Here is a 15,084-nt window from a genome sequence, read left to right as displayed (position 1 = left end):
TTGCCTAGAGATGGTTCAAATTTGTTCTCTGCTCTTAACAGATTGCAACTTAGCAATGGCCACATTCAGATCTTCCTTGGTAATGCTTGCCATTGTTAAAGAGTCTTCTCTATTTTTTCTAGGCTCCACTAAAAACTTTTTGGTTTTATGGATAACTTGGTTAATGAGGCCAATATTATCCACAAATAATGCATATGTTACCTCAAAAACTCAGAAAGTCTACAAAGAATGATGTCATTCTTTTTGAAGAGAAATGACAATTGCATCATTTTCATAACAATGGGGATATCTCAAAATACCTCAGTTGGATGGAAGCTTAGAAACATTAATAAGCTTCTGATTTTGCCGGTCATATTTTCCAATCTCTTTCATGCTTTCTTCTGAAAAAGGTATATCAATATTCATCATTTCTTAGTTACCAGGTCTAATCAACATTGTCATCAAGACATAGGACCCAAGTGATGGCTTGTGGGAAGGTGAGATAACCAAGGTCCTTGCAGATTAAACTTTTGAAAAGTTGGCATTACTCCATGGTAATAGAGCAAAGGTATACTGAAGAACTTGCCAGATAAAAGCAAACTGTTTCTCATGACCTTTATTAATAATATGGAAAAAAATCACAAAATTAATAGGTACCTATCAGGTAATATATATTTATTGATTCTATCTAGTAATATGAGAACATATGAAGCAGCAGCAGAAAATGGAGGCACCATCTAGTTAAGTTTATGATAATGCATTGTCATTCCCCAACACCTGTGCTCTGCACACTTTAAAAGGGTGAGGTTTATCAGTATGTGATAGGAAACAATAAGCATGCATTACTTATGATTTTTGGTGGTGTCCAAAGTCCATATTGTTTTTATTTGACTATTTTTCTAAAGGTTATCACTTAGTTTTTTCCTAACTTAATGGCCTTCATTCCATGAAAAGAGACAAATATGGAGGTTATAATAATTTCTGAGAATGCAGAAACTAATTAAGTATTTAACAACTGGGGAAATAACCTCAAGAGGATTTCATGAAGTCATTGGATGCATTATGAGCTGGATTTGGTCCAAAATTCAGTTAATCACCTTACTTGCTAAACCATGTTCTAATTAGTGGGCTACGGGGGCACAGTTTTGGTTTCTAAAATTAGCATCAGTTCAGAGCTAATGCCCAGTAATATCTGAAATCTTGAAAATGTTTCTTTCTCTCATGCATAATGATCCTGGTAAATGACCTTATGCTCTTTTGAAGAAGGCTAGGGTAAATTTGGGATGTAAATTTTTGGCAGGGAACAGAGATTCTTTAGTGAAGAGATGCAGCCTCTTCAATAAAATGTTTTGGGTTTTTAATATGCTCAGATTGAGATTGAGTGAAGGACTCTTATTTACTATCTGGATGATACATGTCAGGTATACGTTCACCAGACATAATCTATTTTTTACTTTTGCAAATTAAGTCAGATTTTCATTGTCTGCCCATATGCAGATGAGGGTGTTGGTACCCAGCACATAGCCTCTCATTCTTACAGCTTCATTGCACAACTACCCAGCTTCCTACTGTCAGTACCAGCAGTTCTTTGCCTGTTTGATTTTTCTGACCATCTGAGTACAGTTTGCTAAACATTCAGCAGATTTAAATGCTGGAAAATGATACCCACACCTCAAGAAAAGACCTCAACCAAAGACCAAATGATGATCTTCAAAATAAACTACTGATCCTCAAGTTCTTGTCTCAGCATCTACTTCTGGCAATGCCAAATTAAGAGTCTCTTTACTTAGGGAGACCATGATAAATTAGAAAATGGTTTATCCATTCATCTGTTGATGGACATTTGGGTTGATTCCAACTTTTGGCAACAGTGAATAGTGCTGCTATGAACATTGGTGGGCATATATCAGTTTGTGTCTTTATTCAGTTCTTCTGGGTAATTCCATTGCTGGGTCATATGGCAAATCTATAGCTAGTTTTTTGAGAAACCTCCAAACTGTCCTCCAGAATGGCTGGATCCTTCTGCATTCCCCCACCAGTGAATGAGTGTTCCCATTCCTCCACATCCTCTCCAACAATTGTAGTCTTCTGATTTTTTGATAGCTGCTAGTCTTATGGGACCAAGGCCAGATGACAGGGAGGTGAAGAGGGTCAACCACCACACCAGGGAGCCAAGAGTGTCTACAGCTATAAGCAGAAGAATTGCATCCATCATCCATGTGGAATCTAAGTCCCCTCGATATAGAGGGGTACTGAACATAACCACCCCAGTGTCCACAGGATGGAGGAATAGAGTATGGATTAGAGTGGACTTCCTGGTGTTCTGCTGGGGAACTACTGTGATTAGTAAGGGAAGAAATTGTGGTAGTGATGTGGAGAGGGTGGCCATGGTGGCTGCTGATGATAGGGAGACAGAAGAAGAGATATGGTGTGGGGGCATTTTCAGGATTTGGAGTTGTCCTAGGTGGTGCTGCAGGGACAGATGTTGGCCGTTGTGTGTCCTGTCATGGCCCACTGGGTGGACTGGGGGAGAGTGTGGACTACAATGTGGACCACTGCCCATGTGGTGCAGCGGTGCTCCAGAATGTATTTGCCAGGTGCAGTGGATGAGCCACAATGATGGAAGAGGTTGTTGATGTGGGAGGGGTGGGGTGGATGGGGTGGGGGGTATATGGGGACCTCACATTTTTTGAATGTAACATTTAAAAGAAATAAAGAAGATAAAAAAAGTATAGGGGATTCCTATATTCCCCACCCTTCCACTTCCACATTTTCCCCTATTAATAAATCTTGTATTATTTTGGGGAAAAAAAGAAACTGGTGGTAGAGATGATGTGGAAACAAACAATCTGGCTCATGAAGGACTGAATCAATCTTCATCAAAGAAACTATCCATAATTAGAGACCCTTAGTAGAGAAATACAAAATTCCCATAAATTAAAAATCACACTTCTATCAAGCTTATGTGGGAATGAAAAATGGGAAAGTCTTTTCCTCTAGGGGTAGATAGATAGACATAGAGATAGATAGATAGATAGATAGATAGATAGATAGATAGATAGATAGATAGATAGATAGATAGACAGATAGATAGATAAATAGATAGTCCACATGGAATATATTGTTCATGTTACTAAATTAATATATAAAATTATGGTGATAAATTTTCCTCTTAAATTTCATGGCTACATTGCATTGACTTTTGTTCAAAAAACTCAAACCTTTTTGTGAAATCATTTATGAAATATATCTTGCCCTTAAAGTGAAAAATGAACTTTTTCCCTCTAATATTTAAATGATTACTAGATCATCTGATACTACTGTTCAGAGAGATAATAGGAAAGGTGAGGCCTTAGCTTCCAGGCAGTTAAAACAAATACCTTAAAATGGGTTGGCTTCACAATAGGAATATATTGGTTCTTGGTTTTGGTGCTAGGAGAAGTCCTAAATTGAGGTGTCAACAAAGTCCTGTTTTCTCACTGAAGACTGTGGCACTCTGGATCTGACAGCAGTGATCTTTGGTCCTTGGCTTTCCTGTCACATAGCAATACACATGGCCATGTTTTCTTTCTCCTCCAGGTTCCGTTGACTTCTTGCTTCAAATTTTTCCCCATGGCTTTCTTTCTGTGATCATTTAAAAATTAAGATGCATCCTAACTCAGTTGGCCATACTTTAACTAAAAATAATCTCCTTTAGACATCTTATTTATAATGAGCTCACACCCACAGGAATGGGTAAGATTAAAGGTATTTTTCTGGGCTATATAACTTAATACACCACAAGTAGGCAATGCAATAAGAATTAAGATAAGCAATAAGGTAGTACTCAAATTAACCTCACATTTAAAACCCATTTTGAGTATTTATATGATCAAGAATAAGAAGTGGGGAGCGGATGTGTCTCAAGTGGTTGAGCACCTGCTTCCCATGTATGAGACCCCATGTTTAAGCCACAGTACCTCCTACAAGCAAACAAACAAGCAAATTGGGGAGCAGATGTAACTCAGTGGTTGAATGCCTGTTTCCCAAGAATGAGTTCCTGGGTTCAATCCCTGGTACCTTCTAAAAAAAAAAAAGAAAGATTTCCAAGATATTTTCTCTCTTTTAAATTACAATATTTACAAAGCTAAAATTCATCTATCTTTTGAAAGCAATTTCAACCAGAGGAAAATATTTCCCTACTGAATTTTATTAGTCATTACTAAGTTAGGTTTATAATACAATTGCTGACATGCACTTAGCATCTTGATGTTCATTATTTATTTCTGCTGCAAGAAAACCCAAACTAAAGATTTTTATTGGTAGCTGACTCTATTCAATGCTTGACTTATTTTAAGATAATAAAAATAATAATCATGTACATAAATTGGTCTAGTTTAATGTTCAGACTCAATTTTAGAAAGAAATATTTTAATGCAGCCTGATTTTTTAAAAAAATGCTTGCCTGTTTGCTTGATACAAGAAAAATAACATATCTGAAAATGTGTAGATAGTTTCCTCTGGTATTTTGTTCTTTCAGGAAATAGGTAGGGCTAATACATCCTCATCTTTTCATGTCTACCAATATTCAGTCTTTCTTCTCTGTATCTACTAGAAACTGCTTCTGTGAGGTTCCATATAGATCTTGTTTAATCAGTAAGATAAAAGAGAAAGGCAAGAAATTAAATATTTTTCTAGTCACACTGGTAGTTGATTATACAGTTCAATTTTGTAACATGTTGTACCTTATTACAAAAGTTGGTATATCTAAGGAATTGAAAAGACTATTTTATTTGCACATCAAAATTAAGCTGCCAACATAGATGCACTGATTTCATAGCTAGCTGCTATTTGCCAATACTATGTCCCAGACTAGAAATCACTTCTAGTGAAGATGAGAGGGAAAAAATAGAAAAATGAGAGGGAGACAATGACATTTCTGCACAAAGAAATTTGAAACTGTGTCAATTACTTGAAAAATCAATTTAATATAGTAAGCCCAGTCTCAGTGTGTTTGGGAGCTTGAATTTAAATAACCATTTACGAAATTTATTTCTGCTTCTTTGGTTTAATCAGTAGTATTATATAATGGCAGAAAAAATGACTTAGGGTGTTGAAATCAGAAACGGTTTTGACTTAATAACTGTATGATTGATAAAAGCTGTTTGAAACAGAAAACTTAATTCTATTGTCAAATGTAATATCAGCAAGACGCCTTATTCTACTTTCATGGTAGAACAATAGGAGATATGTAATTCTGACTAAATTTGTCTCACTGTACAGTTCATAATTAAATACATTGTCACAAGTGCCTTTTCTGCTTTTAAATTAGTGAATAGAAAAAGAATGATTTCACCTATTTGATATAAATTACTATTCAAACAGAATAGTTCCTTTATATCTGTATATATAAATCATGTACATGTGATTTTTAATAAAAACATAGATTGAAATAGTGTGTATATATTTATAAAGATTTATAAGATATTTGTTCAGTTATATAATCTATAGTTTTATTAATTTTGTGGTTTTAGCAGTTAACAAACCAGTCAACTGCTTACTACATAGACAAATATATTTCATGTATGTAACTTCTAATTCTGGGAAATTCTAAATATTTTACTTTTTCACAGTGAAATGGATTTCCCTTGAGGCTAATGAGTTCTATTTAAAGAAATCAGTACTTAATAGTTTCTAAAAATAATTATACACACATTCTCAATTCCATGTATCTATTCTATTCATCTGGATTGTAACTTAGAACAGAAAGCTTTTCTCTTTTTTCTATTGACCTAAAATTTCAGCTCCACAATCTTAAAATAATATGGATGATGCTAAAAGTTACACTCAAATTGTGAATTGCAGTGTTAGTTTTCATTGGTTGAAAGAACATAGATTCCTGAATTCTAGAAAACTAAATTCCCAGATTTGGAACTGAGGCTACCTAGAGATGGAAACTTAAATAAGGAAACTTTCTCAGTCTCAATTATTGTTATTTGTTTGTTTTTTATTTTTACATAGGAGGATGTTTAGGATAATCAGAGGTGCTTCAATTAATATACCAAATATATCTTAATTATTTAAAAAATCAATTTTGTACTGTTTTCCATTATATAATATTGTATTTAAAATTTTGTTCTATATTTTTATTTAAAAATTTATTTTTATATCAATGTTAAAAGATAATTGACACAAGATAATAACTACAATAATAATAAAATTGCTTTAGTCAGGAGTTATATTCCCCTCTTTATTTTTGTTCATGCCTCAATATTGAGGGATTTGGGAAAATGTCCACTTTGACTGCTTCAGAGGATGGAGGATGGAGATATTATGAGGCTGAGAAATGGAATTATTTTGCTTGCAGTTGAAAATACTCCTTGCTTTGGAGATGGAACTGGTCCATCACCATCATTTTGTTACATGTCCAGGGCAGGCCTGAAGAACTGGAGACTAGGAGTTGGCTGCAAATCTGCTGGATTTCAGGGCTCAACAAGCATAGGAACAAATGAAAAGGAAACTTTGTAGGTAGCAAAAACAACACATGGAAATAAGAACCAGCATTAAAATAAGAAACTGACATTCAGTTATCTAAAAATAAGAGCCCATGACTTGAGTTCAAACATCTATACAAGAAATGAAATTTTATTCCATAAGGAGTCACAAAACGATCTGGAATGAAAAGAGATAACAACAGAACCATGAATAATGAATCTTTACTTGGGATTCATTTAATTGGCCCACTTATTTTTCTCTACCAGAATTCCTTATAAAGATGCCCATTATTATTTACTAAAGATTCCTGAGAATTCATAATTTTAAAAATGCTTTTCACAAGGACGTGCCTGCATTTTTAGTTTGCTTATAATGAATACATTTTTAATTTATATCTATAGGAATCTTAGCAAGAAGCATAGAAGTTAGTCATGCAGACTCTTCCTATCTGTTTTAATCACAGGACCATCAATTTTTTTCTAACATGCATTTACTGGAGCATAAAAAATAAGGAACCCAAACCAAAATGACATCTTCTGAGAATAATGATTGGGAACAATGAAAATATTTTTATACAGTAAAATATATTTTATTACTCTGGAACTAAACACATCCCACTATGAAAGAAAAAAACAATTGAGAAGTAATGTCTGACTGATTCAAGTCACTCCAGAAATAAATGAGAAGGTGTTGATCTGTTAATTGCTTGTATTTATTGAATTATTATTAAGGTTTGGTATTGGGTAAGGTTGGTGATCTGTAGGATCTGTAGGGTGCTGTGACGATCCAGAATTTTCTGCTTACACATCATGAAATGTTTGACTTTTGCCTTTAGGGTCTCTGGAAAATGGAAGAACTGCATGTAAGAAAGTGGTATCATAAAAGATTTGTTTACACCTGTTTACATGATAGTATTATCTAGAGAACTTTGTTGTTTATTGTTAAAGAATACTTTTGGATTCCCTACCATCTTAAATAAAGAATCTTTAGGAATTATGGGTAGGCATTGGCTTATTTTTTAAATTTTCTCCATGGCATTCTAATTTGAAGCAATAATTGAAAACCATACATTTAAAAGTATAATTCTTTTGAACCCACAAAAAACCACTTTAAATGAATTGCCATGCATATATTTTATAATGGAAACAAACATTGAATCCAGTAAACTAGTAACCTTCTCTGAATGTAATAGAAATGAATTTCATTTTCCAAATTAAAGACTGTCATTTATGTCAGAACACTATTCTGATATAATAGGCACACACGCACCCAAAATCAGTGATGAAATTGTTCAACACATGTAACTTATATTTTCTTTGCATTTAAAAGACTAATGAGAAAGATTTATATTTCTGGCCATGACAAATGCAATGTCATTCAGGACAGACCCAATGATCCCAAAATGCCCCCATATTACACCTACTTTTCCCTCTCCTTCCCCTCAGAACATCCAATGGCCACTGCCTCCTCATCAATGATAAAATTCTTCCATTGTTAGAATAACAGTAAGTCTATAGTAAAATAACAGTAGGTCTAGTCTAGTCTATCATTCACTTTCCAATCCTGAGGTTTCTGGGATGGTGATGTCCACTCCACCTCTAATTGAGAGGGGGCTTAGATCCCATGGGGTAGATGTATGGGACTATCTTGCTTGTAGTTGTAGACTTTCTCTGTTCCTTAGGATGGTTGTTGTCCATCATCATCTCTTTATTAGTTGTCCTGGGTGAGTCCAATAAACTGAAGAGCAGGTATTGAAATTCTGTTGAGATTCAGGGTCCAACTGGCATATGGAAAGCCCAAAGATTTAAGTCTCAGGGACATAAACTTATCAACTACAGTACTAAATGTAGGTTCAAATAGAAGGGGCAAGAGAGTCACGTGTAGGTAGGTGTAAGAAAGAAATTTTCTTCTGGAAGAAAGTAAGGCTCACCCAATTGTGGAGAAGAAAAGAATTTATTCCCAGTCTCGCAAGAAGAGGTGCACAACCAGAAAACGTGGTGGGGACCCCAAACAAAGAAGAATGATACAATTTATACCCGTAAGCCTAGTGCTCAAGCCCTTCCTCTGTTTCTCCATAGATTGGGTATCTCAGAGGTTACAACCTATCCTAGAAGATCTAACTTTCCCGCACAAAAGTTTGTGATTAACTGTTTTCCCCATTACATTCCAACCATTTTAGTTTTTACCTTCTCCCCTTTGCCAAATAAGGAATGGAATTAGTGCTGAATTGGTATTGACTTAGCTCTTTCTTGGACATCTATTACTGCCAATAGGACTGGCTTAAACTGGTGTCCTTTGTTCCTGCTTAAACCTGGAGTGGGAAACTGAGGCAGTAGGCTGCCAGGTTACATTAATTAGTACTTTCTTCCTTTATGTGAAAGCTAAACTAATCTTCATTTCTTACATAGGGAAACCACAACTGAGTCCAACTCTGTCACACTGAGGAACATAAACTCCAAAGTGGGGCCCACTGACATGGTTCCAAACTCCTGAGCTGTCAGCTCTGCCTACAGTGTCTGGATGTCTCTAGAGCCCTTAGGAGCTCTACTATTTGAGGCAATATTTACTGTGGCAGTCAATGAGATCCTGCTGAGATGTGTATAAATGGAACCTCTGGAATGACCTCCTGGCTCACTTTGAAGTCTCTTAGTTATATAAACTCATTTGTCTTTACCCTTTAAATTCTAAAATGTTGATTCTTAAGGAACTTTGTGATAAACACTAATTCAAAGCTTCATAAGAGGAACCTACCTATTCTAATAGCTGAATTATAGAGAAGAAAAACAAGAAAAAATGTTTCCCAATAAATAAGGTAATGTTTACGTCTATGTGTGTGTCATATTTTGATTTATTAACCAGCAATTATTAATAGATTGTTCATAAGGTTACTTCCATCCATGACTTTGATATAAATTACTTTGTAAATATTCCAGCTAATGTTTTTTTGCATGTTTTCTCCCAAATCTTTAAAGGTAAAAATCTACTTTACTTTACAGTCCTTCAATTTTGTTCTTTTTTAGTTTAATTTCAAGATAGTGTTTATTTCATCTTTTATTTTTAACTGTGTTTTCCAAAATAACTAGTATATTATTAACACATTAGAATATATTATATTAATACATGTAATAAAATATATTTAAAATAAATATATATAAATATATTAGGTGCAGAGCCAATAGAAGATTGAATCCATTAGGTTAATCAGTGACTTTGACATCATCTCCATAAATAAAAGTGGAATGAGAAGTATGATGTATGCACTAAGTATTTGTTACCTACTTGGGAAACATTTCAAACATAAAGAAAATATATAAAATTCATAGACTTTAAAGAATAATAATATAATTAACATTTTTGTACCCATATACTAAGATTAGAACAAGCTTCCTGTGTGCTCCTTGAGATGCCATACGTTTCTTCAAATTGAAAACAATTGTTCATTCTTCTCATCATTTAGTTAATTATTATTCTTTTAGTGATGTTTCTATTAGGCAGGATAAAGTTTATATGTAATGATCACAGTTTAATGCAATGGGAAAGTATATAAAGAGCTGGGAAATTCTGTCATAGCAGAGTTTACAGATAGGGACGTGATCCACGATCATAAGGACCTGAAAGAATGAGACACTTTTCTTTTAGGTATTGGGAATATCAGAAGAACTATATTGATTTTTTCTCAGAAAGTCAGAACAGATAAACATTTAAATAAAATTTAAGAAGTCAGTTTCTATATACTGGATTTGAAAAGAGGAAATAAAACATAGTAACTGAGAAATAGAAGACATTTATAAGAATAATAACTTCTTGAAGTTTACACTGTGATATGGGTAACAATGCTTGCATCTGGCTGAATTGAATAGCAAAGATGACTCTAGGCTCAGTGTCATACAATTGTCAATGCTGGGCATAATATCCCAGACCAACTTAATATGGAATATCATAAAATTACTCCTTACAGGAAGAGCATGGAGCTCATAGTTAACATGTCCTGCCTGGGATAGTTCACACTGAAGAGAATAAATTATGAAAAATCCTTAGACATTTTATAAAATGTAGAGAGGGAGATTTTATACAACAGTATTTAAAATATATTATAAAACCACTATTATTAAAGCAGCACATTATTTTCATATGAACAGATTGGTGGAGCATTTCTCTCTCATTATGGGGGAATAACCACCAGGAAAGACAGATGGTCCAGTCTAATCTTGTAAACATGATATTACCATATATCCTGGTAAGTAAATCAGTGTTATTTGTTTATTTATAGAGCACCTCAAGCAAAATGTATCTTGGTTGTCAAAGACAGCTTATGATAAACAAACTGGAACCTATGTTATCTAGTGTAAAATAGAGATGTTTCATGATCAAAATGCCTCTCTTCGGCATAAGTAATAAAGCTATGCACATTATGCAGAAACTTCATATGTTAAATTTGACCCAGGAATACAAAGTCCTGGTGCCTTGCAGCTACCTGCATTCTTCAATTTATCTATAATTTTTTATTGTGTGAGTCTAATTTTAAAATTCAGTTCTTCATCTATCTGAATCAGAATAATTTCCAGAAGTATATTACAGCAAGTATGAGAATTTAATATATGAAAAGTGATATTTTACAATATTGTTGTTAACTAGAGTTCAAAGTTCTTGCATCAATATCAAAGAAGGTACTATATTGGTGATAAGTGTCAATAATAGGGGGTATAGGATTTCTTTTTTTGGAGTGATGACTCCTCAAATCTGTAAGAAAGAGAGACCCCCTGAGTGAACTCTTTGGATAGATAGAACAAGTTATGGACGTTTATAACACAATGAACATGTGGTGGAGGAATGGACTATGGTTAATAGTAAAATACGAGAGTGTTCTCTCATGAACTATAACAAATATTCAGTACTAATACATGGTATTATTAATAGGGGGCATATGGAAAAAAATATACCAAATATAAGCTATGGGTTATTGTTAGAGGTAATAGTCTAATGATGTTCTCTCATAATCTCTAACAAATGTTCCACAATAATGCAAGGTATTGGTGGAGGGGTAATGTATAGGAATTCTGCACATCATGCATGATTGTTTTGTAAGCTCAAAACTTCTCTAAGAAATATATATATTTAAAAAGTGATATTTGTTAAAGGTTAAGGATAAACAATTCACTGAAAAGACAATTTGAAAGACCAACTATATATTCTTTAGCACGGGAAATTAAAGTAACAATGAGGTATCTTAATCATAAGTATGAGGGAAAAATCTGAAGAGGAAAATCCTCAGGGAAATGTGAATTACAGTTTTTAGGGAATATAATCTTAAATATCTATTAAAAGTATTCCCCAACCCAGATATCTTATTCCTGGAAAATTTATCCAAAAAATTTAAAAACAAAGATACTTAAAATTTTAAGTATAACAATTAGGTACTTTGTGTATCTTCATAATAGTAACACAAAAACCTCAACAAAAGAAAATGTCCATGAATACTAAATAAAATACAATGATATATATGTTAATCAGTTCCCTCATAGAGATTTCCATTTTAAGTGGCTTTGTTAAGGAGAAAATAAATAAAGAGGTTAGTTAAATATGTTGTTTGTTTAAAAATAAAATAAATACTTTATTAAAAAATAACGCTAAGAATGCATGTCTACAGGATAGATAGATGATAGACAAATAGATGTAGATTTTTAAAAATATGAGATACAGAAAATAATACCAAAGGTAGTTAGTGTCAGTCTCTGCAATGGAAGAAAGAGTTGGTAAAGGATAAAAAGGATAGGGATGGATAGTAAGGAAATACAAAATAGCATTAAAACTTTTTTTCCAATATTCATATTTTAAAAACAGCATGCAGGAATGATGCTATGTTTTAAAAAATAATTGTGCATGATTTGGGTGCCTGCTAAAATAATTGAAAAAGAAATTGCTTTTTACTGGTTGATTTAAACAGATTTTACTATTTTCTTGATACTTTTCTGGAATTTTTTCCCTCTTAGGATAACATTACACTTTTAGATATAAGTTTAATATAAAATTATTTCAATTAAAAGGGAATAAATGCTAATTGCTTTCAATAAGTTTTCATTTTTTGTGAAACTTATTTTAAGCACATAATGTACCATTTACTGGCTAACTACTTTGTGCTTTTCCATATGATAAGAAGATACAAAAATAAATAAAACTCTAGGGGTTTTGAAATGTATCTTTCTTTAATGTGGCAGTGGAATTTTTAAAATAACATTCTTTTTAGAATACTTCTTTGACTAACCTCATCTGGTAAATTAATTGCAAGCATTTCCAAAAATATTACTCGTGAGGCAAAAAAAATCAACTTTAAATTTTAATATTTATAAATTATTTAAAAATTGGCATTGTCTCCTAACTCTATTCTATAACTAGATATACATCCCAAATTCCATATAATAATATTTTATCTTTTTAAGAAGAATGAACATTTGAGACCTATTTCTTTATTTTTTAATTTATTTATGGGCATTTTTTGTTGTTGTATTTTTTTGAAGATACATAGATTACAAAAAATGTTGCATGAAAAAATAAGAGATTCCCACATAACCCACATCCCACTCAACTCCACAGCTCCACATCTACAGCCTCTTTCATCATCGTGGCACATTCATTGCATGTGGTGAATACATTTTGGAGCACTACTACACCACATGGATTATAGTTTACATTGTAGCTTATACTCTCCCCCAGTCCATTCAGTGGGTTATTGCAGGATATATAATGTCCAGCATCTGCCCCTGCAATATCATTTAAGACAACTCCAAGTTCCCAAAATGCCCCACATCACATCTCTTCTTCCCTTTCTTTGCCCTCAGCAACTACCATGGCCCCTTTCTCCACATCAATGCTACATTTTCTTCCATTACTAGTCACAATAGTTCTATAGCAGAATACCAGTAAATCCACTCTAATCCATATTGTATTCCTCCATCCTGTGGACCCTGGGATGGTAATGTACACTCCACCTCTATATAGAGAGGGGGTTTAGATCCCACATGGTTGATGGATGTGATTCTCCTGCTTGGAGTTGTAGGCACTCGGTTCCCTGGTGTGGTGGTTAACCATCTTTACCTCCCTGTTAGCTGACCTGGGTAAATCCAATGAACCAAAGAGTAGCAGTTGCATCTCTGCTGAGGCTCAGGCCCAGCTGGCACAAGTCTCCTGGGTATATACCAACTCAGCACCAACCACAGGTTCAGTAAAAGTGACAGAAGAGGTATGTGTAGAAAGGTCACATCTGAGTCCTACTGCATCACACTCAGGAACACAAATTCCAAAGTAGGGCCCACTGACGAGGCACTGACATGTTTCTTAATTGTATAGAAATTCTAAGGATGAAAAATCTCTCAAAGGGACGTCCAATATTCAGTACTTTTGGCAATTAGTACACTAGTTGTAATGTACTTTGTTTTCAATAAAGCATCTGAAGAAAGCTGTCAACTATAGTGGTTAAGAGGGTGGTCATTGGACTTAAATAGAACTGGTTTCTATTTCTGGTTCTAACAACTACCTAGCTAAATGAATTGTAACAAATAAAACTTCAGTGAATAATGGTTAACTATATATATATTTTAAATTGAACTTTAGAGTAATTTTAAGAAATATCATTTATAAAATTCTTGGAATTCCTAGAAAATATGAAATGAGTTAAAACTGTGGTTACTTTTGAAACTGGCGATATTATATTTTTAGTTATAGAGTAAAAGTAGTACAAGTAATAGTATCAATAATGATAATAGTAATATGCAGGTGATATACATAATTACAACAAGGACATTTATTTTAAAAAGATAGTGGAAAACTAGTATTAACATGTCTTGCATGTTTATGCATATCTAAGTGAAGCAGGGTAGATAGGAAATCAATAGATGGATCTGGAACCTGGCAAGAAGTCCACATGTCATTCATTACCACCACTCCCCCAATATGGCTGCTGGAAGACCCTGGTGAGAAATCCAATTCAGAAAGCTTTCCTCCAGAAGACAGGAGAAGCCCCAGATATTCCCCAAGGACTTTATCATTGGGCCCTCCTGGGGGATTGATGGTTTGGGGTAATCAATCAAAACAGCAAACAGCTGGGACTCCTCCCATGCCATTAACAGAAGGACAGAATAATTAATGGTTTAAAAGGCAAGGGAAAGCTAACAGGCCCTGTTACTGCTTTCTGCAGCCTGCTCTCACCATTTTTCCCCTGCCATGGTGAACACACAAGTAAAACCTGGGCATTTATAACCTATAATGGGAAATTGCAGTCTGTAAATCAGCCCACTTTACCACTTTACAGCCCCTTCCTCTCTGCCTGGGACCCATGATTTGTTATTTTCTCCCTTTTCTCTTCTCTCTCTACCTTAATATATTACTGGCCTGCCTAAACTGATGTGTTCTTGAAATTCATTTCTGCAGCATAATCAAGAACTTAGGCAAAATCCAGTTCTTCAAGGACGGGCTTCAAGGGTTCTGTTTTGTGAACCTCATAAACTTTCATCTCCTGGATAAGACCTAGAATATGTTGAAGCCCTCTGAACTATGAAGAATAAACCAAGAGCAACTTAGAATAGAACTCTCACTCCAAATTTCAGCTTCTGCTTCATTATTTCGTGTATGAATTAC

Source organism: Dasypus novemcinctus, chromosome 2 (assembly GCF_030445035.2).
Source record: "Dasypus novemcinctus isolate mDasNov1 chromosome 2, mDasNov1.1.hap2, whole genome shotgun sequence".
Lineage (NCBI taxonomy): Eukaryota > Metazoa > Chordata > Mammalia > Cingulata > Dasypodidae > Dasypus > Dasypus novemcinctus.
This window is presented reverse-complemented; position numbering follows the sequence as displayed.